We start from the raw sequence: 26422 nt of genomic DNA, 5'->3' as shown, positions 1-26422 counted from the left end.
AAGCTCAAAAAACATAATTAATTAGATAGAAACATTCCATTTGTCTCAAAAAACAGATAAATATACACAGAAAGCTAATCTAAAAATCCCACACCTCCACCCAAATATTGACACAACTCCCTTGCAATCCCTTGCAATTCCACAATAACGATTAACCACCACCAATAAAGGGAAGTACTAATTTTTAGTTCAAACAAAGCGACCCCATTGTCGCCAATAGTGGCAATAACGTAATATTTACTTATTGTAAACTCACATGACAGGTGCCCTAATGGGCGGTATAACATGGCGGGCGCGGCAACGGCACTTTTCACATAGATTATAGTTTGCAGAAGATAGATCGTTTTTAAGATGGAAATATTTTTTTAAAGATATACAGTGCAGTTGAGACCAGTCGTGGCGCAGGGGCACTAGCGTTGTAAACCCGACTGTTTGTTGGTTCGGTACCCACTCGAGGAAGTAAAGTATTTAATATTTATATCTTCGCTCTGGTGCCAGGCAACGAGGTCTGCCACACGCAATACCTCCAGAATTCAGCGGAAAGTGGATAGTGGAGGGCGCTGGAGTTTAACGCTAGGTTTCTTCTGCCTACTGTGCTACATGCGAGATATAGCGTGAAGCTGTATAAAAAGAGACAAAAAAGATATTATGTCCTTTGTAAAAGATCATAGTGCAGTAGGACAGCGTCTGAACTGTAAATGTAGTGGATTCGACCACTAATCGAGGGTGTGAAATATTTTCATTTTCCATCTCTGATAGAGAAAGCTCGATGTTGATCGTAAACAGATAGACAAAGCTGCACTTTGTCAAGGTTTCTTCTATTCTTATTATTAACAATACACACTTTGTATTAACAAAGCATCAATAAATTGGGTGAATTTTTCTTTCTAGATTTTCCTTGCCTCCTTAATTATATCTTTCCGTTAACTTATCTATGACCCACCGCTGAACGAGCTCCTCTAGGGAAATCCACTGTTGCGCGCTAGTTACATGTAGGTGCCACGAGCCACGACGCAACCCGGGCGCGGCTACCTATACCTGTAATTAATTAATTATTATAGATCTATACTGCATTATTATATTATTTGATGTATTAAACAGCGAGAAATACGACTATATACGTTTCATTTAGAAACTGAAATGAAAACATTAAATATTTTCTAGAATGAATTTTAATTAGAGTTTACAATTAAATCAAATCAATTATTATTTTTTAATTACACAGATTAATAATAAAATTAATGGCTATATACGTAGAAACAAAAATATACTTTTTGCTTAAACCTCATTAAAAGAGTAACAACTAAACTAATAAACTCTATTTGATTGAAAATTGTTATCTCTGATATTTCATCACTAAAATAAACAACATAATAATAGCAAAATAAAATATAAAATATTCAAATTTTCACCTAATACAAAATACAAATATATTTCTATATATTTGTATGCTTTAAGTGCGACAATAGTGACAGTTACCCTATCTCGGGCCGATAATGGAGCGTGAACTCTCAAGGCGCTGCGGCTGTCTGACTGCGGGTGTCGTCTGAGTAGCACTGTAATACAAAACTACAGCCTTAACTGCATTTACTATTCGCTAGTGCTGGCTTAGCAGTCGTTGTGTTAAATATTATTATGTTTTCTAAGGAGATAATCTTTTGTTATGTTCTAGGATTTGTTTTTTTTATTTATTTTATGAAAATATAAATTTTGAACTGTGTACAAACAGAATTGAGTATTCCTAGTAACCCAGTGTTGAGATAGTCCGTTCCCATTGAGACACTATGTTGAGTGACAAAACTTGTTACCAGAGCGAGAAAATGAAATTATTTTATTTCATTTACTCGAGTGAAAATCGAACCCAAAACATGTTACGTTTACGACGACGACTGCGGTGACATGACTACTGGCCTCCCTAGACATTTTTGCATAAATCTTGATAGTATTTGATACTAAGATCGTAGTTTAGATTTAAGCTATAAAATTGTAGAAAAAAACTTACTATATCACTAAACAATATTCAAATTTATAATACACCCAAATTTTTAAAGCTAAAACTTTTAAAATATATATACAAACTTAATAACCATTTAAAACAAAACAAACCGGAAGTAAAGATTACAAATTCCAACATTAACCGCAATAAGACGTGTATTGGAGCAATAAAAAGGTAACGCAGTGGCAAGCGCCAATATAAACATAGGCGAGATAACGACGGGCCGAATGTGCCCTGACGGACGCAGGGGATGCCCCCAATTGTAAATACTAGTAGTGCTGGCCTCCGTTTAGTTTGCAATATTTGTGTTTCCGTGCAAATGGAAAAAGCGGGATTGTGTAGAGTAATTGCGGGATAGATGTTGTATTTATTTTTTTTTACTTGCAAGTTATTTTCCACATAGCAGGATAGGCAGACAGATCATTGGTGTTACAAAACATTTGTTACCATAGTACATTTTTTCTCTCTGCCTATCATGTATATCTATAGCGGGATATAAAGTAAAACTCAAAAAAAAGCGGTTGAGTTTTTGTCTATTTTCAAAACTTTTCTTGTTTGTGGCGGAACCCAACGCCCCGTATTGCCTTACAATAGCAGGAAAAAAAAATTTATACTATATCTAATCGCTTTGTGCTCGTCTTTCGTGTATAGCGGCGTAGGCAGAAACAATATGGCGTCAATTCTGTGTTTGTTGAGTGGTGAAAACTAATGTAGGGTACTTATAATTTTTATATATTTTTAAAATATTGCACTTAATTAGGCTTGGTTATTATTATTAATTATTAGAGATCAATTACAATTAATTAAAGTTGTGATGAAAATATTTAGTTTTTAATATTTTTTTTTACTAATACGCTACATACTATATATAGATAATATTACAAAAGTTATGAGTCTTCAATCTTAAACTTTAAAACATATTATAAAAATATATTTATAAAAAGCTTCTCTATTACTAGCTAGTCTATAAGTTAAGGGGGTACAACGCGATATCGAAAACGCTGATGTGTGTAAGTCGACGAGAATTAGACGTTACGACGGCGGGGAATTGCTCCAGACTCAAACACTATTGTGGATATTCTGAATATCTTATTATTGCTATAGTTTCTTACAGTTAATACATGTATTAATTATGTTTATATTTTTACATATTAATTTTTTTAGAAATTAATGCTTAGACAAACTTAAATAAATAGATATGTGATTTATTGGAGCAATTATAGTTGATTTATATAAGAAAATATCAGCTATATGATAATTCTTATCTTATCTATATATATAAAATCGAAAGGTCACTCACTCGAAACTACATGTGCTAGGAATCTCAAATTTTGCATAGGAGTTATTTATAGGACGTAGGTGCTCGCTAAGACGGGAATTTGCAATATTCCACTTCTAAGAGGTTGTTTTTGGGGTCGAAAGTTTGTATGAAACTTCGTTACTACAAATGCTAGGAGTCTCATATTTTGCATAGACGTCACTAGGACATAGTCATGGAGACAGAAATTAATAATAACATAGTTCACGCGGGTGAAACCGCGAGCGGGCCGCTAGTCTTGTATATAGCAGGGTAGACATTCCCTACAGAAATATGTCATTCTCCTCTTTCTGCATAATTCCGATACATTACATGTTGATCGGGAGAAGCCTGTCCCGTTCTTGTTTAGCAGCTTAGCTTACTAGAGAGCAGAAAGAAGTCTTTTAGCCGCACAGGATAAATATAGGATATAGGATAAGCTCAAATGTCACCCTCATCATCTAGATATGTGGCACTCCACTACTGTGCCACACAACCGTAGAATGGCCTGCCTGCGGCAACGCACCTGTAGCTCTTCCTCCAGATGTAGGAGTCTCCTCGTCTTACCCCAAAAAAAATATACATGTAAAATCTAGATTTAAAAAAACAACAAGAAAACAAGCCTTTATTTATTTATTCATCATATACATACATATAAGTACTCATATATGTGTAAACGCTGGTTAGTCACCGTCGTCACGTATCGCCTAATCGTGTCACGCGCCACTGATTCACGTTTGACGTGTTTAATTGGACATATGCTAGTGTCATGCGCTAACTTGATCATTGTGGCCGTGATTAGTTCTGTTAAATGGTAGTGTTAAATTGTTAGTTATTTTAACTATTTACATTTTTGGCGTTTAAGATTTTCCTAAGATTAACGGTAGGTTCAAATGATTCTCCGGCTGAACACGGATTTCGGGCTAAGTTCGGGCTAAGTTAAGGTTAAGCTCGTTTCGGACTTAAAAAAACTTTTCAAGAACTGTAGTTTTCTATTTAATCATATTTTATTTTTCAAAAAGTAATATAAAGTGCAAAATGATTGTATATTTTTGCTATAGATCCGTATCTTCTAATTTATTTTACTAATTTTCTTCGGAAATTATATGTCGTATTTCTTTAATAAGCCCAAATATTATTTATAAAGTATTTTTGTTCCTAAAAATAAGTAACTTGTTTTCTGTACCTTAGTACGGACAACAAATTAGTTGTTACCATTAACTAAGCCTGTCACGTATCTCTTATCACGCTTTTACACGTAGCTGCTTCATTTACACCTACGTTTTGGCTCCCTGATTTCTAATAAAACATTAGTTTATATAGAATACAATGTGGTTTACAATTAAAATAACTTGTAGTGAGAATAATTTTACTGTAAATAATCCTAATTTTTTTTTAATTAATTTATTATTATTATTTTTTTTAATTTTTTGCTAATCCTAATTTTTAGTATAAGATATTTAAAGCTTATGATCTAGTAATATAAGCTTTGAACTTGAAATATAATCAATTATTATATAAAATTTCCAGTTATTTTGACAATTGCCTCATTTGGATTAGAGGCGTCACTCAGAGCCAACAGTCCACCGTGAAAATTATCCATTAGAAGCATAATGCAAAATACATGGGCTCTCTAATCTGTATGTCCATGCAACATTTCAGCCGCCTTCACCCTGCAGCCGACAGCACATAAATTCTATATCGGTCGACGTCAATCTGTCTGTCCGTCCGTGTGAGGTCAGAGCTGCCAAGTATCCTAGAGTTACATATATTTAACCCATTAGTAGACACTATTGGTATATTGTCTTTAGAGCATCATAAATCTACTCCATATGATAAGGTAGCCAGAAAGAACTTCGTTTCATCACTCCACTCAGGGTGAGTCTTGATTTAAATTTTGATTTCTTCCCTCTCTTCGGAAAGTGGGGAATGGAAGTATCTTAACACTGGGTTCTCAAATTCTCAATGCCTGAGTGAGGCATACTGCGTAAAATAAAAAAAGTACAAACATAATTGTCTAAAAAATATAGGCTAGTTTCAATTCATCTCCGTTGTATAATTTCATATCGAAAAACATACTAGGGACCTTAATACGGCTTCACCCGCTTAATTTTATTATATTATAGTCATATCATAAAAAATATATATACAAAATATCGACATAAATAATATGGAAAAATAATGATGACGTTTCGTCATTAAGTTAATGAAATTATAATCACTGCGATGATTACAGTCGTTTCATAATACACACGTTAGGTCTAACCCTACGTTTACTGTAACAGAGGGAGTCTAGACATTTATCATTTTGTTAAATGCACCTAGTTGATGCATGTGCATTGAACTTATCGTTTTTAATTTATTTTCATTTTAAATTATATATTTACTATCATATCTATGTCTTTGTTATATGTTGTTTCCACCTTCACGCTGCATTCGTCATATTGCAGAATAGGAGAGTGAATTTATCAAAATATATATAATCTGTCAAAATACTTCTTCCTCCACTTTTCTCCTGAATCAATGAAATACTTACCAGAGAAAGAAAATAATTCTGCCAAATTCAATATCCATATAAAATTTTTAATTTAACTGAGCCAGTGTAAAAATGGTTAGGTAGGTACTGTAACGTGAGCTATTCTTTTGAGATAGAAAAGGCTTTAGGTATAATATTATAATTCAGAATTTTAATGTATAAAATATTTATAGATACACTAAGTTCAAAATAAAATCAAAACAATTCTTTCTAAACCTTCGGTACAGCAGGCAGTCGTAATTAACGCTCGAAGGAATAATGGATGGCAACAAAACGAGGATTTTAATACGCAAATGAAATAATTCTGGGATTGATGACGCGATACCTCGCGCCTTTTTTTTTCCCGTTCGGGTTTTTAATTATGTTTTATGGACTAGCGATTCGCAATTTACCAGATTAACTTCGTTTAGATGGAATCGAGCATTTTAATTACTTTATCCACGACGAATTGCCTTTTTTGCGTTTTGCGTTCCTTTATTGCGATTTGGACTAAATTTTTGAAAAGGTATTAGATTACGATTTTTTATTGGAAAATAAATAACTTCCTTAACTATCGCAAGAAACTAATATACCTATACTTTAAACACATAAATAAAAAATAAAAAAAGAGAAACAAAAATTTTAACTTAAACTTTCATACCTCACCATTACAAAGGGTCACATTGTATCGTATTTTAAAATATGATATGCATTTCATTTATAAGCAGAGACGAGGACAACATCCCCTAGGAGCCAAACTTTCCGTCCACCTCGCGACAATATTTGAAAGTTATTTCAACATTCACAACCCTCATAGGCGCCGTTAAAATTTTCCCTACCACCTTATTCATAATATACACATCATCTCTCCTTATCACACTTGGAAAAAACCTTTTAGCGGAAAAGAGAGAGAAATATTTACAAACTGACATCTCTGAATTAACGGTGGTCGGCTCATGATAATTTACATATTTAGGTGAAATTAACCTCGCTACGTTAAATTGTATTATGAATATTAATAGCTATGTGTGAGAGTAATGCCTTATGTTGTATGGTTTGGTGGAGCCCAGTACTTAGCTCTACGGCTCAGATTTTGTAACAAATTATAATGGTGGTATAATTTTTTTTACAATACATAGATGTAAGGTCTAACGTAAAAACCATAAAAATGTCCAATATATGTGTTTTTGTTTTCATATCTATAACGAAAATGGATAAATAATATTTTATATACCATTTTACCAAATCTATATAAACATAACCCATAAATATGTAGGTATATACCTATAAGTATGCTGAAAAATATACTTTCAAAACACAAAAGAATAATCTTTCAAAACAAAATCTTTTAATAAAATTCAGAAAACGACAGAAATTTTCGAAACAGGTAAGGTTTATTTGGTTATTCAATAAAATATTATGAGCTTGACAAGTGGCGGCGCGCCCTGGTAGGCTTCTAACCTTCAGTTACCCCCTCAAGCAACTTTGCAAGTGAATGCTTGAATAAAGAATATTGAAGATGTACTTTGTTCTAATTTAATATAATTTCGAAAATAACAACATATTATTATCATCATTTATTAAAGTTTGTTGAAAACTAACTTTCACTTAACTAACTGTTACCTAAAATAATGGAGTAGTTAATATACGTTCTTTATTGTGATAATTAAGTCTCAATTATGTTTTTTTGTCTATTTAATATTTTGATATTTTAAAATTCACCCAAAAAATTACGTAGACTTAAAAAGGTATAGGATTTTGTTCACATAATATCAATATAAGACATTATACTCGATATAAAAGAGGGGCACTCTAACAAGCAGAACGTCCTCAAGGAATCTGACCTCGGCAAATTAAATAACACAGCACACCGTCAAAAAAGAAACTTATTGCGTCAAATAATTTGGAGGGCGGTAAAAATGTGAGGGGATTTAAATTTAATTTTCGTACTGAAACGAGGCAAAATATCCCTCGTGGCGGTATTTCAAGTAAAAGTTCAAATGTCGTATAACAACATCGCTTAAAAATACAAGGTGGAATGAAAAAATTAAATTACTTCTCTAAATAGCAATAATTTTAACTTTGCAAGGCCCTTATTGTCCTGAGCTCTGATATTTTTTTATTTCTTGAGAGAATAAAAAATTTTACCAATATCTCCCTCCGCTTGCGGCTTTCCCCGCTTGAACTATATATTTAATAATCTTTATTACCTTCGTGTACTAATCACATTATCATTTAAAAAATATCTATACATTAAATAAATCTAAAATCTTAGTCGATGATGATGAAGTTATCTTAAAGTAATTTTGTTCAACAAAAATATTTCAAATCGATATAATTTTATGTACCAATTAATACAAACTACAATAGCGGAAACTGCACTTTTTGTTAAGCCGTTTCTGAGATTAGCCTGAACAAACACACAGACAAACAGACAAACTTTAAAAAATCTTTTTTTTTAAATTAAATAACTAATGTTCGGGGAATTAATAAAAAATATTTTTCTTATAATTATATCTTCTATGTACAGACAGCATTTTTTAGATTTTATTTATTAATTTATTTTTAGTTATATTTTTTGCGATCAGTTTTTTATGTATAGATATTAGGTACATTGCTAGCAGTGCAGTGCAATGATGCAGCAGTGAATTGCAGCAGATTGAGCAATTAAATAACAAAAAATAATTACTACTATTATAATAACGAGTAAGAAGAATTAATCTACCTAATAGAAATTGTACTCGCGCTCATTGCTCATTCGTAACTACAAAATAATCCCAAAATAATTATTATTTAATAAAAACTAAAAAACGACCTACTAATAAAATTGCAAACTACTACGCACTCTAAAGTACCAATACGAAAATAATACTACGAGATAAACAAAATATTAAAAGGTTTCCCTCTCCGGGACGCGACTTGTACTTGTAATTAACAGGGTCTCCTCAGGGATGGGCCGGCTCCTGTAATATATTATATTTCAGATGACACACTGAGGGTCGCTGTTTTGAAGGATCGTTATCACAACTCCGAATGTTGAAGGAATTGTAGAAATGGTCCATGGATACTTTCATCATATTTATTATATTATAATAAGAATTCGTGGTCGTCATATGAAATAAATAAAACAGCTAAGCTCGAAGAAGAATGAAAAAGAATTCCAGACACTAAAAAATAATAGTATAGTTTGAAAGAAATATAAATCAGAAGCAGAACAGAAAATATATATGTTTGTGTATAAATAGAAAAGTGTCATTATCCATTAACAAAAAAATATATTACAAATGTCTTGATGTCTCAAAATCAAATATGAACCACGCTCACTCATAACAATTTATTATCAGCAGTTCCAGCTTATAGCACAATACTTAAACACTTTTACATTCATCTTGATTGCCATGAAAATGTATACAGCCCCTACAATCTGCTCCTAATTTAATTTTCATAGTTTACGGCGTACAAAGTTTTTACGATGAGCGATACTTCTTTAAGTCCTGCGTCGTAGCAAGTAACGGCCGTCGTACAATTTCGCTATTTTCCCTTAAAAACCACCCTTATACCGTATATAATAAAGACACTGGATAAAGTGTTGGCAAGTGTATAAAGTAGACTGCGATTAATTCTTAAATGTTGTATGAGGCGTAAAGTCTTTTGTAACGTCGTAGCCGGTGAGGTGGGGATGCGATGGCCTGGAGCTGTTTGCCCGTGTTATGGCATTAGCAAGTGTAATAATAAGGTGCTCATTGTATTTTTAATTAGTTACAAGGATCTTAGTTAAATCTTACTGGTGTTTTAAAGCAAACTTTAGTAAAGAAGATAAGTTTTTTTAGCGTCACGCTGTTTATATTATTCTAGATACCTGGTACATTCATCAACAGAACAGACCACCATAACTAGATTAGGTCAAAGACTCCACCGATGAAAAACAGCCAATTAAAAAAAGAAGGAACATAAAATCTACTGTTATTACAAACTCGTCTACTATGAAAGAAAGAGCTGTTTGTCGCTAATGCAAAGAAGAAAAGAAAAACCTACACAAAAGCCCATAAGGTTAAACAAAAGAAGAAAAGGGATGATAACGTTGAAGAGGCAAAAGAAGAGGCTTGGTTTGCCTTGAAGATGAAACCTGAAACAGCAAATTGAACAAGACTCTGCTCATAGGTATTGCCTAATATCTGATGCTCAATTTAATATCAATTATAGATGATAGGAGAGATGTGGCAGTATTTTGTTTTCGATCATTGAATATAATAGCTTATTGAAAAATCTTACTATTTTAATTTATTTAGATTGTTTTGAAATAGAAACAATGATGCTACATTAGTTCACACAATTAATAATTATCCAATATATCTTAAGCGATAAATATGTCGATTTAAGAAAAAAGTAGTCACAGCTCTTCTAAAACCTAGGTATCTGTAGTTACATAGGAGACACCTAATTTCTATCTCTCCTTGTAAAAAGAAAATAATATAAAACAATGTTTTTGTAATAACAGTAAAGTTTATTACAATATAACTTGTACAGTGGATGGCTACTATATTTTATTCGGACATTTTTATAAGCGCTACTTCACCCCTATTGCTTAGCCTGAATTACGAATTACAGTGTACTGGTAGTAAAAAAAAAAAACTTTTCCATTGTGTTGAGTCTTTTTAATGTAAAAATTATCAATTTGAATATATTACTGTATATTAATTTGAATATGTATACGTTTGTTATATTTTACTTTTCTTGCTCTGGTAAGACTAAGCACAGCATTGGCTTCTACCATCCATTACGTCCATTCTCGTTTTCATTTAGTAAAAGAGTTCATGGACCAATAATAATAATTTTATGTTTTGTAGAATACTAGAATAACAGTATCGAAGTAAACCATTTCCTTAGGAACCACACTCATAATGTAAGCATTTTTTTTTAGTTTTTTTCTTTGGTTTCTTTTCGCAAATTATAGTAATTTAATAACACAAATAATCAACATTTTCTTGCTAACCGTACACCATCTCAGCTAGTAAGCTGTAACTAGTGTTTTTCACACAAGTTTTATGTGCTATTATTTGGTGGGAGATATAAAAGTAATCCGAGTGGACTCCGGACGCGTCGGACGCCTCATCCGGACCACATAAACCGCCGCAACCACCCCTTTATTCGGTGTTCGACAGTAAAATCTCTGTAACGTAGTGTTTGTTTATGTTACACCTATTTTTATATTATGTAGTGTATTTTAATTTGTATTTCTTTGTAGACAGAGATACATATCGAAATAAAAGGCAGTTTTTGGGATAGACTTAAATACAGAAGCAGGGTAAACATAGCAAAACCAGTGTCACGACATTCTCCCCACTTTTCGCTCAATCCTCGAGACATGTGTGTTAAGCGAACTGCACCTTAAGTACCAGAACGGAATAATGACAGTAATTTAAAATATAATCCCATGTGAAAAATGGAAGAAATATCAAATATATAATATATATATTTCATTAATATTGTTTTATATTTATTTTATTAATTTAATTTAATTGAAGTTACATATTCTGGACAAGATAAGAAGGTAGCTATTTTGCTTACTCTCTAGCTTCTTGTTGTAGGTTGTTATATACCTACAGAGCTATATCTTTCAAAATTAATTTTTAATCATCGAGGCCATTTGTGGCACGGGGAAACATCCAGTAACTATAACCGCGACAGTTTGTGCATCCAGAATTCGGAGAAAAGTGGGGAACTTCTTAACACTGGGCCCCATCTGCCTATCCTGCTACATGGGGAATGCACCGTGAAGCTGAAAAAAAGGAAATTTTTAATCAATACTTAATCAATAATTTATCGAATACAAAAAAATCATCTTAAAACAAAATTGTAAAAGCAACACATTCAATTCACTATGTCATACAGGCTACCACGTTACCACTCATAGCAATCCAAAACCCATTTTCTATCATAAATAAAACCGGTCTCGAGCGCCCCATACCTTTCAATTTCTACATAGTACAAACAATATTCCCGGGCCAATACTAAACAACTGTCATTTTATTTTATCACCAGGCTTTCGCGTAAACTCTCTGTGTAGTGATAAATTTTAATGTTACGTAGGAAATATTGTCGCGCGGCACGGGTAAGGTGATACGGAATACTTTATTTGCAAGTTTAAGTATGGAGTGAGAGTAAATGTAGACTGTTTCTTGGATTAAAGGATACTCTTTTATAGTATTAGCTTTTGTTATGTAAATATTTTTTTCTATAACAGTAAATATATATTTTTTTAAAAGATGTATAAAAAAATCAATAGCAAGCCTGATTATGCGGTCTACGATGTTACACACTGGCCTAGAAGATACAACTGACCTATTTTTAAAAATTATGCGCTCACCGCTCCCCCACTAGAATTTAATCTTCTATAATCCTATATTACAAAAAATATATGAAGCGACAGGTTGTGGGTTCTATTTCCACTCAAATAAATTAAATATTTATTATTTTTATTTCTTCCCTCTGGTAACGCCAGACGATAAATTCCGGCATTCAACATGTAACTTCCGAATTCTACCGAAAATGCGGAACGAAAGTGTCTTCATGGGAACGTCTTGTCATAACACTAAGTTCCCTCAGTCTACCCCGCTATGGGATAGAGCGTGAAGTTAGAAGTAAGTAACTAAAACATTAAAAAAGAAATTCACATGTAAATGTTGACATGTGATTAAAAGTTCAAAGTCAAATTTATACTGTGCCATACAAAAGTACTGGGGCTTTTTTAAAAAGAGAGCTATAAAATTATGCATAGCGCGCTTCGTTGTGTAAGCTTAACCCATTGTAAAAGTGTCTTTTAACAAACTCTTACAACTTTTAAACTTCGCCGTGTCTCAAATCCCGAATCGGTCTCAGGGGGTTCCCCCGTAAAAAATTAACATACAAAAAGTCAAAAAATAAAGTTAAAATTCCCCCTTCGCGAGTAAACATTTTAGCCGCTTCGATACGAAATTCAGTTAAATTAAAAAAGTTGCAGAAGTGACCGACCCTGCGCGAAGAGTTGTAATGGAAGTGATTTGAAATGTGCCTAGCTTAAAAAAAATATTTTAGTTAGTTGTAACTTGTAAATAAGTTAATTATTAATTAACAGAATATAATAAATATAAATTATAATATTTAATGATTCGAATTCAGACGGACAAAGGAGAATAGAATGTGTTGAAACTTGGTTCTCTGCCTAACCCGGTTTTATGATATCACACAAAGCACTCATAAAAAAAAGTCAGTATAAAAAATATTCTGTAAACGTCTTATTATGGACCAACTGGTTTACTTAAGGTAAAGGAACCACGATTAATTCATTAACTTTGTAAAGGTGCCGTAACTAGGTGTCTTGATAATTTAATCCTTACAGGATTGCCCAATTAAAATGTTCCCAACGACTTTTTAAATATTCACCAGCGAAGGGTTAAAACAAGCCTAAAAACGACACAAAATTTACAACTCCTGAGAGATTTTATTCGTTTATAATGACGTTTTAGACATCGATTAGTAAAGTTTGAGGGCTCCGCTAACGCGTGAAGGGATTTAACTTGTTGAAGTAGGTTGTATTAATATAAAAATATATAATAAAAAAATATATAATTTGTATAACTAAATGATACTAGAGCCATGCAAATAACATAAGGAAATCTTGAAGAGCTGAAGGAAGATGACAGCGGACGAGGCGAAAGAGGTACATACTCGTATGAAGAGACCGTAGTGTTTCGCACCCCGTTATTTCTGTTGTAGATAACAGAATGTTAGGGACAAAGCATGAAGCAAAATTACTTAATTAAGCTAAATTAGCTAAATAGTAAAATAATTAATAATAATGAGGGAATGCGCAGGGGTTTGAGTCCAAATTAGTATCTAATACTTTTTTTTTTATGTTATGCGTGTTTAGTTCATATCCTTCAATCTGGTCAATATTCACGTAAGATAAAAAAAATTATTGAAAAGTTAATTTTTCAATTATTTTAATTTTAAGATCACCTCAGCTGTCAATAACAAGACCTACTGAAACAATGTTCTTACTACAACTAATTCTATATAAGTTTCAGGTTTGTAAGTAGAATTAAAAAAATATATACTGGAATTAAAATAAATAATTAGATGGTGATGTGAACATAAAAAAATATATTATTTATTTTTATATTACATAACACTATTCTATTAGATATTATATTTTTGCTTTTATTACGCAAGCCTCGGTAGCGCAGTAGGCAGCGCGTAAGTCTCATAATCTTAAGGTCGTGAGTTCGATCCTCACCCGGGGCATATATTTTTGTTTCTTCACTATTCATAATATATTAATATTTTTGTTACTAATAAAATATTTTAAAAAGTAAAAGCAAAGTTTTAAAAGTTTATTTTGTTAGTATTAGCACTACACATTTTGTGATTGGCTTATCCATAGGAATTAAATTTAATCATTATAAAATTATTATTTTTTCATATTGCAATTTTTTTTATTTTATTTAATGAAAAATAAAGATATTTTATTAACCAAATAATAATTATTATTTTGCATGTTTAATTAAACCGTGGTCTTAAACAGCGCAGAGCGCCATCTAGTGTCGATAAATTAAAACAATACAATACAGCACCATCTATTGAAATAAATTGAAACCACTAGGTAGCGTTAAGATTCTAATTCAAGGTAGCCGTATGATTCTAGTTGATTTGACATTAATATATCCATGTAGTTTGATTAGTACCCGCTAGATGTCGCACAAAATCAAATAAGTTGTTTTCAATGTTATAAAAAACGCTAAACGCTGAAGATACTAAAAATAATAAAATAATAACTAATGAATAATAACATAATTTTTCCTTTTTTATGTAGGCATATAACTTCTATGATGAAGCACTCACGTACATACTACGGAAGGAAATTTATTTTCATATGCTGCAAAATATATTTTAAAATATATATATATCATTTTCTTTCAGCTTTGCCCCTAAGTATATCCCGCCGAATTCTGGAGGCATCGCGCGTTGAGTGGCGGAACTCAACTGAATGTAATAGAAACCAAAACAATGATTTTTACAATTTTTGTCTATGTTTGTTATTGGCTTGTCCTAGATTAGCTTGAATAATCTAAAATCAATAATAGGCTTAATCAATTTAAATGCAGTTTTGATATTTGACAAAAAATATATCAATATAAAATTAAAAGCGGGTCGCTAGTTTTTATTAAATTAAGTGAAACGACACAAATTTAATAATATTTTTATCTCTTACTTTTGTTTATTTTACATTTATCTCATAAGCTGTTAAAACTGGTAATAAATAACAATATATATCTTTAGGCAATTCATAACAAACTCAGCGGTATTAATGTGCGTAAATAAATATATATTCGAAGGTGTGTGTATGTATGTAACTAAGTGTATACTTTGATGATCAGATAACAGGTAAAAATAAATATTTTTAATAAATGAAATATTTATTTAAATTTATATTTCGATTTACTGCGCTCTAGTGTCGAAGCAAAGTGCGGCGTTAAGTTCCGCGACTCTACACGTGTGCGCGATACAGTGTGAAGCTGATTTTGATTTTAAGTAAATAAAATAAGCATTCTAAGTGCAAGTAAGTAACGAGTCAGTCAGTAAAGCTTGACAGTTACTATAAGAAAACGACTAACTTGAAGGAGTATTGTTTCGAATTCCGTCACGCGTCGACCTGCCAGGGTTAAGCCGGTTAAGGCCACCGTTCAGATTCAGAGGCTTATTGGCGTTGTGAACTTATATTTGCTATGGCTAGTTTTGTTACACTTTTTGCAAAATACAATTCTTTATTAAATATTCATTTTATTAATTAAAAATTATTTTAAGGAATAAAAATTTTCAAAATATCATGTGGCGTCGTGACATAGATGTCATTAAAAATGATAGTTATAGGGTTCAGGCCATGTTCTGGGGAAATATTTATTATATACATAACTCAATAACCCTTAAAGCAACGATGCAATATATTATGATGAAATAATATTTATATCAATAATAATTGTTCCTGACCAGACCATTAAGGCATTATGCCTACTTAAGGCACAATCATTTTGTAACAAAAAATAGTATACGATTAAATAAATTTAAAATAAAACATTCATGCTCATATAATAAGTATTTATAACTGCTTCGTTAATCTTCAAACGTCATTATGATTATAAAATTGCTACCTTTTGTTAAATGCTCCTTCAGAATTCGGTGTATTCATCACACAACCCCTTATTGGACAAGGGGTTGTGTATAAATAAATCAAAAACTAAATCGTTCTTGGACACAGTTTCTTAAAGGGAAGATTTATTGTATAATTCAAATTATTTTTAGTTTGGAAAACACACGAGCGAATGAATGCAGAGTAATACAGCATATCTTTTGAACGCACGGCATGATAGAAGCAGAAGAATATTAAAAAATCTGATATTTCTTTATATTACAGTACTTCATGTATGAAATAAGTTAATAAGCCTCTGCTATTACATCTTTGGGAAAAAATATATTAGGAAAAAAATACCAAGAAGTGGCTCAGTAGGTATGCAAATATAAAAAAAAAGTTTCGAATATACTGTAATTTTCGTACAAAGGTGAACACAAAATAGATGTTTCTATTTTTAATTTACCATACAAATTGTAACTTGTCAATGGTTTCTATTTTTCTATAAACATTTATTTTATATATTTTTAAATAAAAAAACACCAAGAAATTGTCTGCCAAAAGCAAAACATAATTTCACTAAAAGCTCTCCCTTAACATCTTATTATGACGTTGCACCCTTAAAACGGTCCAATTATACCCTTTAAGGGCGCCGCCCTAAAACGTTATTAAGCAGAGATTTATATCTGGTCATTAAGAGCATTGATTAGTTACGGATGCCGTTCCGAGATATTCAACACGTGGCTATTAGAAAAACGCTGCCTACTGAGCTTTTATATGAATAGTTTATAAACATTTTAATTGTCTATGTCTGGCCTAGTTTTAGATAAAGGCGGCGTTCAGCACCGCCACTTAGAACGCAACAGTTGTAAATAAAGAAATGTTAAGAACTGTGAATATAAATAAAGTGAAAATATATGCGACTGTAAAGTATAAACAAAACTGCTGTGGGTTTGATTCTCACTCGGGGAATGAAATATTTAATATTTTCATTTCTTAGTTTTGTTAACGACAAAAAGCGCCGCGTTGAGTTACGCCACTAAACACGTAATACCTCAATAATTGTTACAGAAGCACTGTTACGTGCGGGATACAGCGGGAAGCTAATAAAACAAATAAAATGTTAATAATAGGTACAACAAAACAAAACAAAACCAAATAATAGTGCGCACTGCATGAAGGTTATGGGTTCATTCCAATAAACTATTTTTATTCTCACGCTCTATAAGATATAGATTTTCGTCACTAAACACACACTGTCTTGAATTCAATCGGAAGCGGAAAACAGAGTGTCTTAGCCCTACTTTCCCTCTTCCCACGACGCTGTTATACGCGGGACATCGAGCCAAAATAAAAACAAAACTACTCCCCCACCTCCTCACGTCCATTTAAACGTAATTCTAACTAAATTATGTAAAATAATAATAATTATTATACAAATATATTGTATTACATAGTCTACTGTGTCTAGTATAGTTTAAAAGGTAATGTGATCTGGGACGTAAGGTTTGTGTGTAGTACATGCTCGTATTTCAAGGCGACAAGCACATAGTATCTCAGAGAATTTTACATTTTAAAGACATTGATGTCTTATTTTGTTGGTTGTCTTTCTAATTTCCTTTTGTTATATTAAATTAACGAACCTTAAATAATATGAAACAGATTAGATATTAATTAGATGTACAATATTTGTAAATCAATTTCTGATAACATGCGGTGTTGAGTTACGCCATTTTACGACGTCCTTATAGGTACACACACATATAATACATATTATTAATCTATTACGTTATCCACTTTCAAATTTCAACTCTAACTAGTCTGGAACAACGATTTTGACAATAGTACAACCCTCACATTTTAAGAAAATACTTAAAACAACGCAATTTAAATGGCCGTAAGCTATGTAAAGTGGCTAAAATACTTGAATAATATTTTAAAAGACAAATTAAAATGTCACTGTCACATTTTAATATAAATTCCTATAATTTATACTTTAGTGATTAAATAAATTAATTTTGGCACATAAATCGCTTATCTGGAATCAACCGTGTAGGTAGAGTGATCCATAACGTTAATGCACCACCACCTATTATTATTCTTCGTCTTCCTCACAAACGACGCCGCCAATGATGAACTGTTTTTGGAACACAGCCTGTATGGAGTCGCAAAAAAATACACATATACTGTAATATTATATTTATTAAATAGGTTTATATAATTGCGGAAATAATGCTAAAGCTTTAGAGATGCTGTAAATTGGAGAATATAAATCAGAATATTTTCAAAATTTAAATGATTATGATATATATAAAATGATACTAAAAATATTTATAGCAAAGTTAACGACTCTACTGTAACTTATGTTAAGCGATTGCAACCAAATTGAGTTATCAAGTTTAAAGAATTTCATTGTCTTTAGCTTTTATGCCTTTTTGTGACGATACGTTAATAGTCAATTAATGAAGCTACCTGCGGTCTCGTCCCACTGCCCACATGGTGGCTTTACTAGTCATTGGGCTTTGGGCAAAAATTTCATAGGTGTATCTAGATGTAGGTTGTAGATTTTACTTATTTTCTTGCAGTTTAACTCTTCTTTCTGCATTGCGGAGCAGTCTGTTCCCAGTGGGGTATAAAATGTCTCGACTGATGGGGGCGAAGTGTTACATTCAATTATCGAGACATGTCTCTTTGTGCCTACCAGAATGGGAAGATGAACATAATCTAGAGGGTGGGGATCGGCATTGAACCCACAACTATTACCATAGTGCGGAATCAGTTTAGCTGAGTGTCCCAAGTAAAGTATAGTGTAAGTGTAGTGTATATAAATACGTTTATAGTAGATTTTTACACTACGCTACACTATACTTTACTTGGGACACTCAGCTAAACTGATTCCGCATATCCTTCGTATAGATCGTATCTCCACATTATTAATATTTCCTTCATTCTTCTTTTTTTTATGGAAAAGAGGAAGCAAATGAGCGTACGCGTCAGTCCATGTTAAGAGATCACCACGATTCCATGTAACACCAAATGAGCTACAGGTGCGTTACCGACCTTTTCGTTCGTTCTTCTGTAATAACCACTTTTCGCTGCCGTATGACATCACTAGCATTGCATTGTGCACGTCCAAACGTTCAGCTATGATGACAGTTAGCCGTCTCATCAAAGCAGTTAAGGCAGAGTTAACTCTGTTACCAGTGTCGTCCACCTCTTAGCACTACGTTTTTTTTGTATTAAATAAATGATTCCATATAATGCTATATGAAATAATGCTACATATACGAAATGATGCTATATGATCTTCACTATTTTCTCGCATATCAGAGTAGTGTTAAGACATAATGTTTTTCACTTTCCTTTCAATTTTTTATACATTGCGATATAACATTATTTAATTCGGTACAATCTGTTTCTTTACTCCACGACGCCGCGACTTTGACAAATATAAAATTAATAATTTCACACAAAAAAGACAAGCCGAAATAGCTCAGTTGGGAGAGCGTTAGACTGAAGATCTAAAGGTCCCTGGTTCAATCCCGGGTTTCGGCAATTTAATCTCCATTGTAAGTGCAATCCTTTTGAATTTTATAATTAGAAATTTATTTTAGTTTTTTATTTAGTTCTTTTAATATTATTCCTTTTTCTTACACATTTACAGTATATAGTGTGAATTAAAGGATTACATTTAACACTAATTTGGGGTTAAACGAAGATTTAAATAAAAAAGCATTTATATCAGTCCATAAATCGAGGGTATTTTTAAATCACACACGTTCATTCAACTCATTCATTACACCGTACGATGAATCAAGAGCTAAATAGGCGATCTGTAATTACAGCATCCCGATCGTTTATTGTAACCGATATCAATTTAGGACTTCGCGAGATATACCATTACTTTCCTTTTATTTCGTTATTTATTTCGTTATTTATTTCATTATTTCTTTATAGTAGTTTTTTTTTTGTTTTGTCTGTTTGTTTGTTTTTAAATTTTGTTAGTTGAGATTAGTGGACGGTATAATTTTTCCATGTTTTTCCAGATTAGATCGAAAAATGCAGACTGTAAATATTTGTTTTGTTATTTTTAAGTTTTTAAATGGGTAATAATGAATATTTAAATATAATTTAATTAATTTAATATTTTAATAAAATAACAATAAAACTAAACATTATTTATGTAATTGTTAAGACATAGTCTAAAGTTGATAAAAAGATCTTACAAAATATGGCTATAATATAACTGCAGCTTTAAGCGGGCGAAGCCGCGTTTGACTCACTAGTTGGTAGTATAGTTATAAGTTAAGATTCGATAAACGCAGAGGTGCAACAGATCATGGATAGATTAGGGCTAATAGCAGGAACTGATCCTCTCCAGCGATTTATAAGGGAAAATAAGGTGTTTAAGGCCCATCTGGGACGGTGTGAATAAAATACAATGTTACTATATAAAATATATTAAGCTTAGTAAATAACATTTTTTAATTGATGGAAAAATAATACTATACTTTTTTATTAATATTTACTTTTTTATTTGATCATCGATGTTCAACCAATATTAAACTGAAATGCATTTTTATATTTTTTTCGCAGGTTAGGCTAGCGGAGCCTAGTGTTAAGACACTCCACGCCCCACTTTCCACTTAAATCTGGAGGCGTTCCGTGTTGAGTGACGAAACTCAACGCCGCATTTTGAGAACACCAGAGCGAAGGAATGAAAATATTAAATATTTCATTACCTCGAGTGGGAATCGCACCCACAACCTGTCACGCGACTCACACGACTGGCCTATTTGTATTATTTAGTGCATTGTTTGACGACAATCTCACAACAATCGGTGTTATGAAAAGGTTGTATTATTGCAACGGTACCTCGATGGACCACTTACTACCATAACATATGCCAACCGGTATAAAATAAAAGATATTAATATTAGGCATAACCATAAACTCGTCTGTATAGCAGCCGCTTTTAAATTATTTTCTATATTAATTATTATTCGAAATCGTGTGAAATTAGCATACAATATAGCCTCTATGCTGCAGTGGCGCCGACACACCCACGCGGCCACATCTACCACTTTGAGGGATCTTGTCAAACTTATTTAGACGTAATAAATATTCGTTTGATCAAACTATTGAGAGGGCTAGTGAATGTGATAAGGTTCTAACTGATGATGAAAAGTATTCGGTTATTAATGGCATTTAAAAACTGGTCGCAAGCAAGTAAACGCTGTGTTTGCGTGTTATCATTAGTTAATGACAAGTTTAATGTAGCCTTATTATAATAACTAAATCATTAGTTATAATACAAATGAGCTATAGATTTAACGGTAAATGATATTGGAGTATTAAGAGGAGAAAAAAAATGTACTAACGTTAATACGAACATTATAATAAAAAATATTAAGAGAAACTTTTCTTTCACTACACTGAGTGCTGAAAAATTTGCAATTTATAATTTTATCATAATTATACAACAGGAACTGACGCTTCCTCTACAATGGACCCTATCTTAAATTATATCAATGAATAGATAGAATCATAATTTCGTAAAAGATATATACTATCAATAATAATATGTTTACTAAAATATAATTGAGCGCGGCATTGTAAATTGCGTTTAAATAAAAATACTCTTGCTACCATATGGCACAGTTGAGATTTAACATCTTTCAAACGATGCTTATGGATTCATTTTCCTCCTCCTCCTTCTTCATTTTACTATAAAAAATTTGAAATTTTCTATATTAATCAGAATATTGGTGTTTTATTTTAGTTTTTCTTATTGGTTTTCAACACTAAAAATCAGAATTACACGAACTTATTATTTGAATATGAAACGTGCCAACTGTAACATATAGATTAGATGACAATACAATATTATGGTACCATCTATCTGGCCTGATGATGGAATTGAAAGATGGCTGATGGAACCTTGCACCGCCTTCCAATAAAGATATTTAGTTTGTGCCCACAATATATAGACGTCAAAACTTATATTTGAGTAATAATTTAAGCAAATTAATAAATAATAATACAACAATTCACTATTGCAAAGAAACAATAAAATATCTTATCGTATATCAGAATCATATATTTTTAGCGAACTGATAAATCTAGATAGAACATCGATAAGGCAACAAATATGAATGAATTATTCATAATGTTATTTATATGAAGAAATATTTTGTGTACGATAAATTTAAATGATGGATTTTACTACGTCGCTGTTTACAATGTTGTTTCTGTTATCAATTTTTTTTGTGTTGTTTTTATTTTTGTGTTGTGGGAATATTATTTTAGCAAGTATAATAAATTATTTATTCGTTTCGAGTGTTAGTAGAAAACTTGAAAGGGGGCTTCCCCTTTAACCGACACTATTGCAAGATGTACTGCTCCATATTCCTCTAATCTAATAAAACTATGGGATGCCGAAGTATATTCTTTTAACTAACAGCGATGATCACCGAATTTTTTGCTATTTATTTGTTTATTCTCAGCATATCACGCATTTTCATACACTTAAATGTCTTTCTTTAAGAATTATTAAGAAGTGAAAACTAGTAAGATGTTAATTATTCTCCATTAAAATGAAAAATATAAGGAAGACTTTCACATGAGTTTTTCATTCAATTATAAAATCAATATTTTAATATATTTTCTCGTAATTACTATGCACTTAGCCCAAATTTCATCCACATTACATACTGTCGTTGTTTCAGGTAAGACAAGCAATATTTTAATGTAATTTTGATTGATGTTTATTGGTAATTTAAAGTGGCACACGTCAAAAACACCGCAGTTTAAAGGATGGTCGATAATTCCTCGTAAAATCATAACTGTACTGTCATACATACGTAAAGGTGTGTGTAATTCTTTATCAAAATAGTTACAGCCAACAAAGTGATTCTATAAAGGTTCTGTTTTTCCTATTGATGTACGGAACTCTAAAAAGCAAGTGTTAAAGAGCTTCTAACACAGGTTTATTCAAAAAGCCATTTTTTAAATATTGTGACCATTTTATTTATTAAATTTTATTTGTATATATATTATTTCCTTTTAATACTTACGTCATAGGAGACCCGCCTCATATAAATCAATAATAAATAATTTAGATAGGTACATTAATACGCTCATTACACGGCGGAACGCCTACCGAAACTGTCAATGAATATTTTATTAGCATTATTAAATTCTGTTACTTACAAAGTGTATTTACGATAACATTTATAGCAACATTATATTTTAAACGCCGTCGTGATTCAGTTCCCGAATGTCTTGCCAGCGTCAGCGTATGGTTCTGGTTCGATTTCCAATTTGGGGAATGAGTTAATTTCATTTTCTTGCTCTGGTAACAAGTTAGTGAAATATGTTCCACACGTAATATGGATAGGGGAAATAAAAGGTTTAATTGCTAAAATAGATGAATCTTTAGTAGAGTACCTAATATGATCCATATCTACGAGGAAATAAGTTTAGAAACTGATGAAGAAAAAAACGATTTGTCGTACAAAAAATGTATATATAGTACGCAAAATATATTTCATAAAATATTTCATATATATTTTATTCATTTAATTAGTGATTCAACCAAGATATTTAAAATTCATATTGCACTGATGTTACTTGCAAGTAGTTTACGAGTGACTCGAAGCCCTATTTACCATAATGTAGGCGTAGAAAAGAAAAACAGGATACAACCGTGGTACATCTTATTTCTGAACATTACACGTTATCTATGCTAATACAGTGCGGTCTCGCTACAAAATATTCAGAAAAATTGTAGCTTACCGGTATGAGCGACTCATATCATATGTAAATTGCAGACTTGAAAACCTACAATTACGTTAAACCTCCGGTACTTTCTGTTCTTTTGTTTTAAATCTCATTTTCTTCATTTGTTTCTTGCCCAAATACCTTACGATCGATATATGTTTATGTCTCAAAGGAGAACGGAAAGTTTTGTCACTAAACTATATTCCCGCTTATATATCCTGCTATATGCGGGATAATGCGTGAAGACGTTATAATATATGCTACAATAGGTGATGATTTTGGGTGGTCCATCTTAAAAGTAATGATGTTATTATTTATATGGAATTATTAATGGTGTTGCTCCTCTTCAACTGGCTCATCAAGATAAGTTTGTTTTCAACGAACACTCATTAGTACTTTTATCGGAATAACGATTTACTTTTAGCGTTTATCTACGTTTAGAGATATTGATACGATATTTAGAGAGCTACCAGTGAAATTTGTGGCTTTCATTCGACCTTGTAACGATTAGTTTAATCTTTTTTGAATATTGATTCATACAATTTGATAGGAACCATTTTAAATGTGTTGTTGCATTATAAAAGGAATAAATATTTATAATATAAGTACTTATTTTAAATAAAAACTAAACTTTTATAGAAATTATAATTTATTAATTACAGTTTTTATTAATACACACATACCAATAATAAACACAAAAACTCGAACCTGACACGGTCAAAGCATTCCATCAAAGACAAATTATCGATAGAATATCATTAAATTCTCGATACTTTAAAGTATTCATCGACAATCAAAACCCATACAAGCATCTTCCTTACTCTCGAATGATTGATAATTACATCTTCTTTATTTGTTAGGTACACGGTCGCGGTAGGCCCTACGGAATGTAGAATAGATAAATAATTCATTTAACTAATTAGAATAGTCTTATGGGATACAGGGTTATCTGTAGGAAACATTTTTTTTACTATCAATAAAAATTTTATTCCTGGATAAGACATGTAAGAAAATGTAGGTATGTTAAATTTGTAGCTTTACTAATTTGTTTTGTGTTGTTTTAATTAGGTAAGGCTTTTACATAAAATGAAATATAGCTTGAAACTGATGGAAATATTTTAGACGAGCGAGCGATGCGGCTTCGTCTGCTTAAATGTTATATTTTTATATTACAGCCAATTTATACAAAATCTTTACACAAATTGTACCCTATGTGCTGTTGAATGAAATGAATTAAATCTTCAATTTTCTAATTCTACCAGTCGAAACTTATACGTATTATTCATTTAAAACTACACAGAAGGGACATCGGTCACCACCAAACGGGTTGTACCGTGGGAACGCGTAGTGTTTGCCCGCCATCGCCATCACTAAACACTCGACGCCTTTTGTCTGAAAATGTAATGGGGATAGATAAATAAAAATAGAAGAGCCACGGCGCTACAAAGATGTTTGATATTGACATATCTAAATACTTCTCTTAAGCTAATTTGCTTTGGAAAAAAATTTATAGTAACCAACTTTTTTTTTTGTTTCCGTACAACCGAACTGATTTATAACAGTTTATATGGCTTACTTTGCCTATTATTTACTAATAAAAAGCTTAGAAGAAACATTCTTACGGCGATTTTCTGTTTTTAAGATATTCGATTTACCTTTTCCCTGATACCTGGTAGGATTTAAGTTTACACTATTAAGAAAGTGGGAGGTTCTTCTAAACTCTTCTTAACGCCTCATATCCGCAACTAAAGCTAATGGACTTGTAATATCCGAAGACATCAAACATACTAGTGGCGTTAAAAGGACGAAGAGCCAACATAATAAGTACATTTTAGTTGATGGACGTAAAACAAGAGCGAGCGATATTTTTTTTTATATTATTATAAAAAAGCGTAAATAATGATATGTTTAATTATAATGATGAATGTAAATGAACAATAACATAATTAACGATCGAACAAAATTAATTTCATATATCGTTACATTGTTCATTATTAAGAGTTCATTGTTAATGTTAACAAGGCATGTAATGATAATCAGATTTTTATATTTCTCTTTATAAGGCAAATCGTGGCACAGAGTGTAACTGTAAACTCAACTGGTTGTGGGTTCGATCCCCACCCGAGGAAATGAAAAAAATATTTACATTTATATTTCCATTGCCGAGGCAGAGCGTGGCATTGTTTCCGCCCCTCAGTCAACTAATGCCTCCAGAATTCGGCGGAAAGTGGAGAACGGAGTGTCTTAACACTAGGTTCCATACACTTAATTTTTTATTTCTACAAATAACAGTAGTATACCAAAATCGCGATATATTATATCTTATACCACACAGCGTACCAATATTTACCAAGAGTGGAGTATTTTTTGTCAGGCTCGAGTGCAAGGGTTGAATGGCTGAGGGTGTTTGAAGACGTCAACCTTCACCGTGGAATTTGGAAATTGTGCCTCGACACGTCACAGCCTCCTTTGTTTTGAGAGATCCGTTCAATTTTTACGCTGGTTATGCGCTTACGCATCTTATTTGTTGCGAAGGTTACAATTTGTGAAAAGATTTTGTTAGGAAATCTTGGAAAATTTAACAAAATTGAGTCTTCTTAACTTACATAGTTAAATAATTATATGGAATATTTCTTAGATTGAGTAGGAATATAGATATAATTCTTT

General features: G+C 31.8%; 2 non-coding genes across 2 annotated transcripts; both read left to right on the top strand.

Annotated features, from left to right (window-relative positions):
- The first annotated feature begins 14018 nt into the window (after positions 1-14018).
- Positions 14019-14091, top strand: TRNAM-CAU (transfer RNA methionine (anticodon CAU)). Its single transcript has one exon. It is a non-coding gene; the product is annotated as a tRNA-Met (tRNA).
- Positions 14092-19455: 5364 nt separating this feature from the next.
- Positions 19456-19528, top strand: TRNAF-GAA (transfer RNA phenylalanine (anticodon GAA)). Its single transcript has one exon. It is a non-coding gene; the product is annotated as a tRNA-Phe (tRNA).
- Positions 19529-26422: the final 6894 nt, after the last annotated feature.

This window comes from Heliconius melpomene, chromosome 18, assembly GCF_056956725.1.
Source record: "Heliconius melpomene rosina isolate 202511_hmr_F chromosome 18, ASM5695672v1, whole genome shotgun sequence".
Lineage (NCBI taxonomy): Eukaryota > Metazoa > Arthropoda > Insecta > Lepidoptera > Nymphalidae > Heliconius > Heliconius melpomene.
The sequence above is the reverse complement of the archived record's forward strand: the minus strand, read 5'-3'. Positions and strand labels throughout refer to the sequence as shown.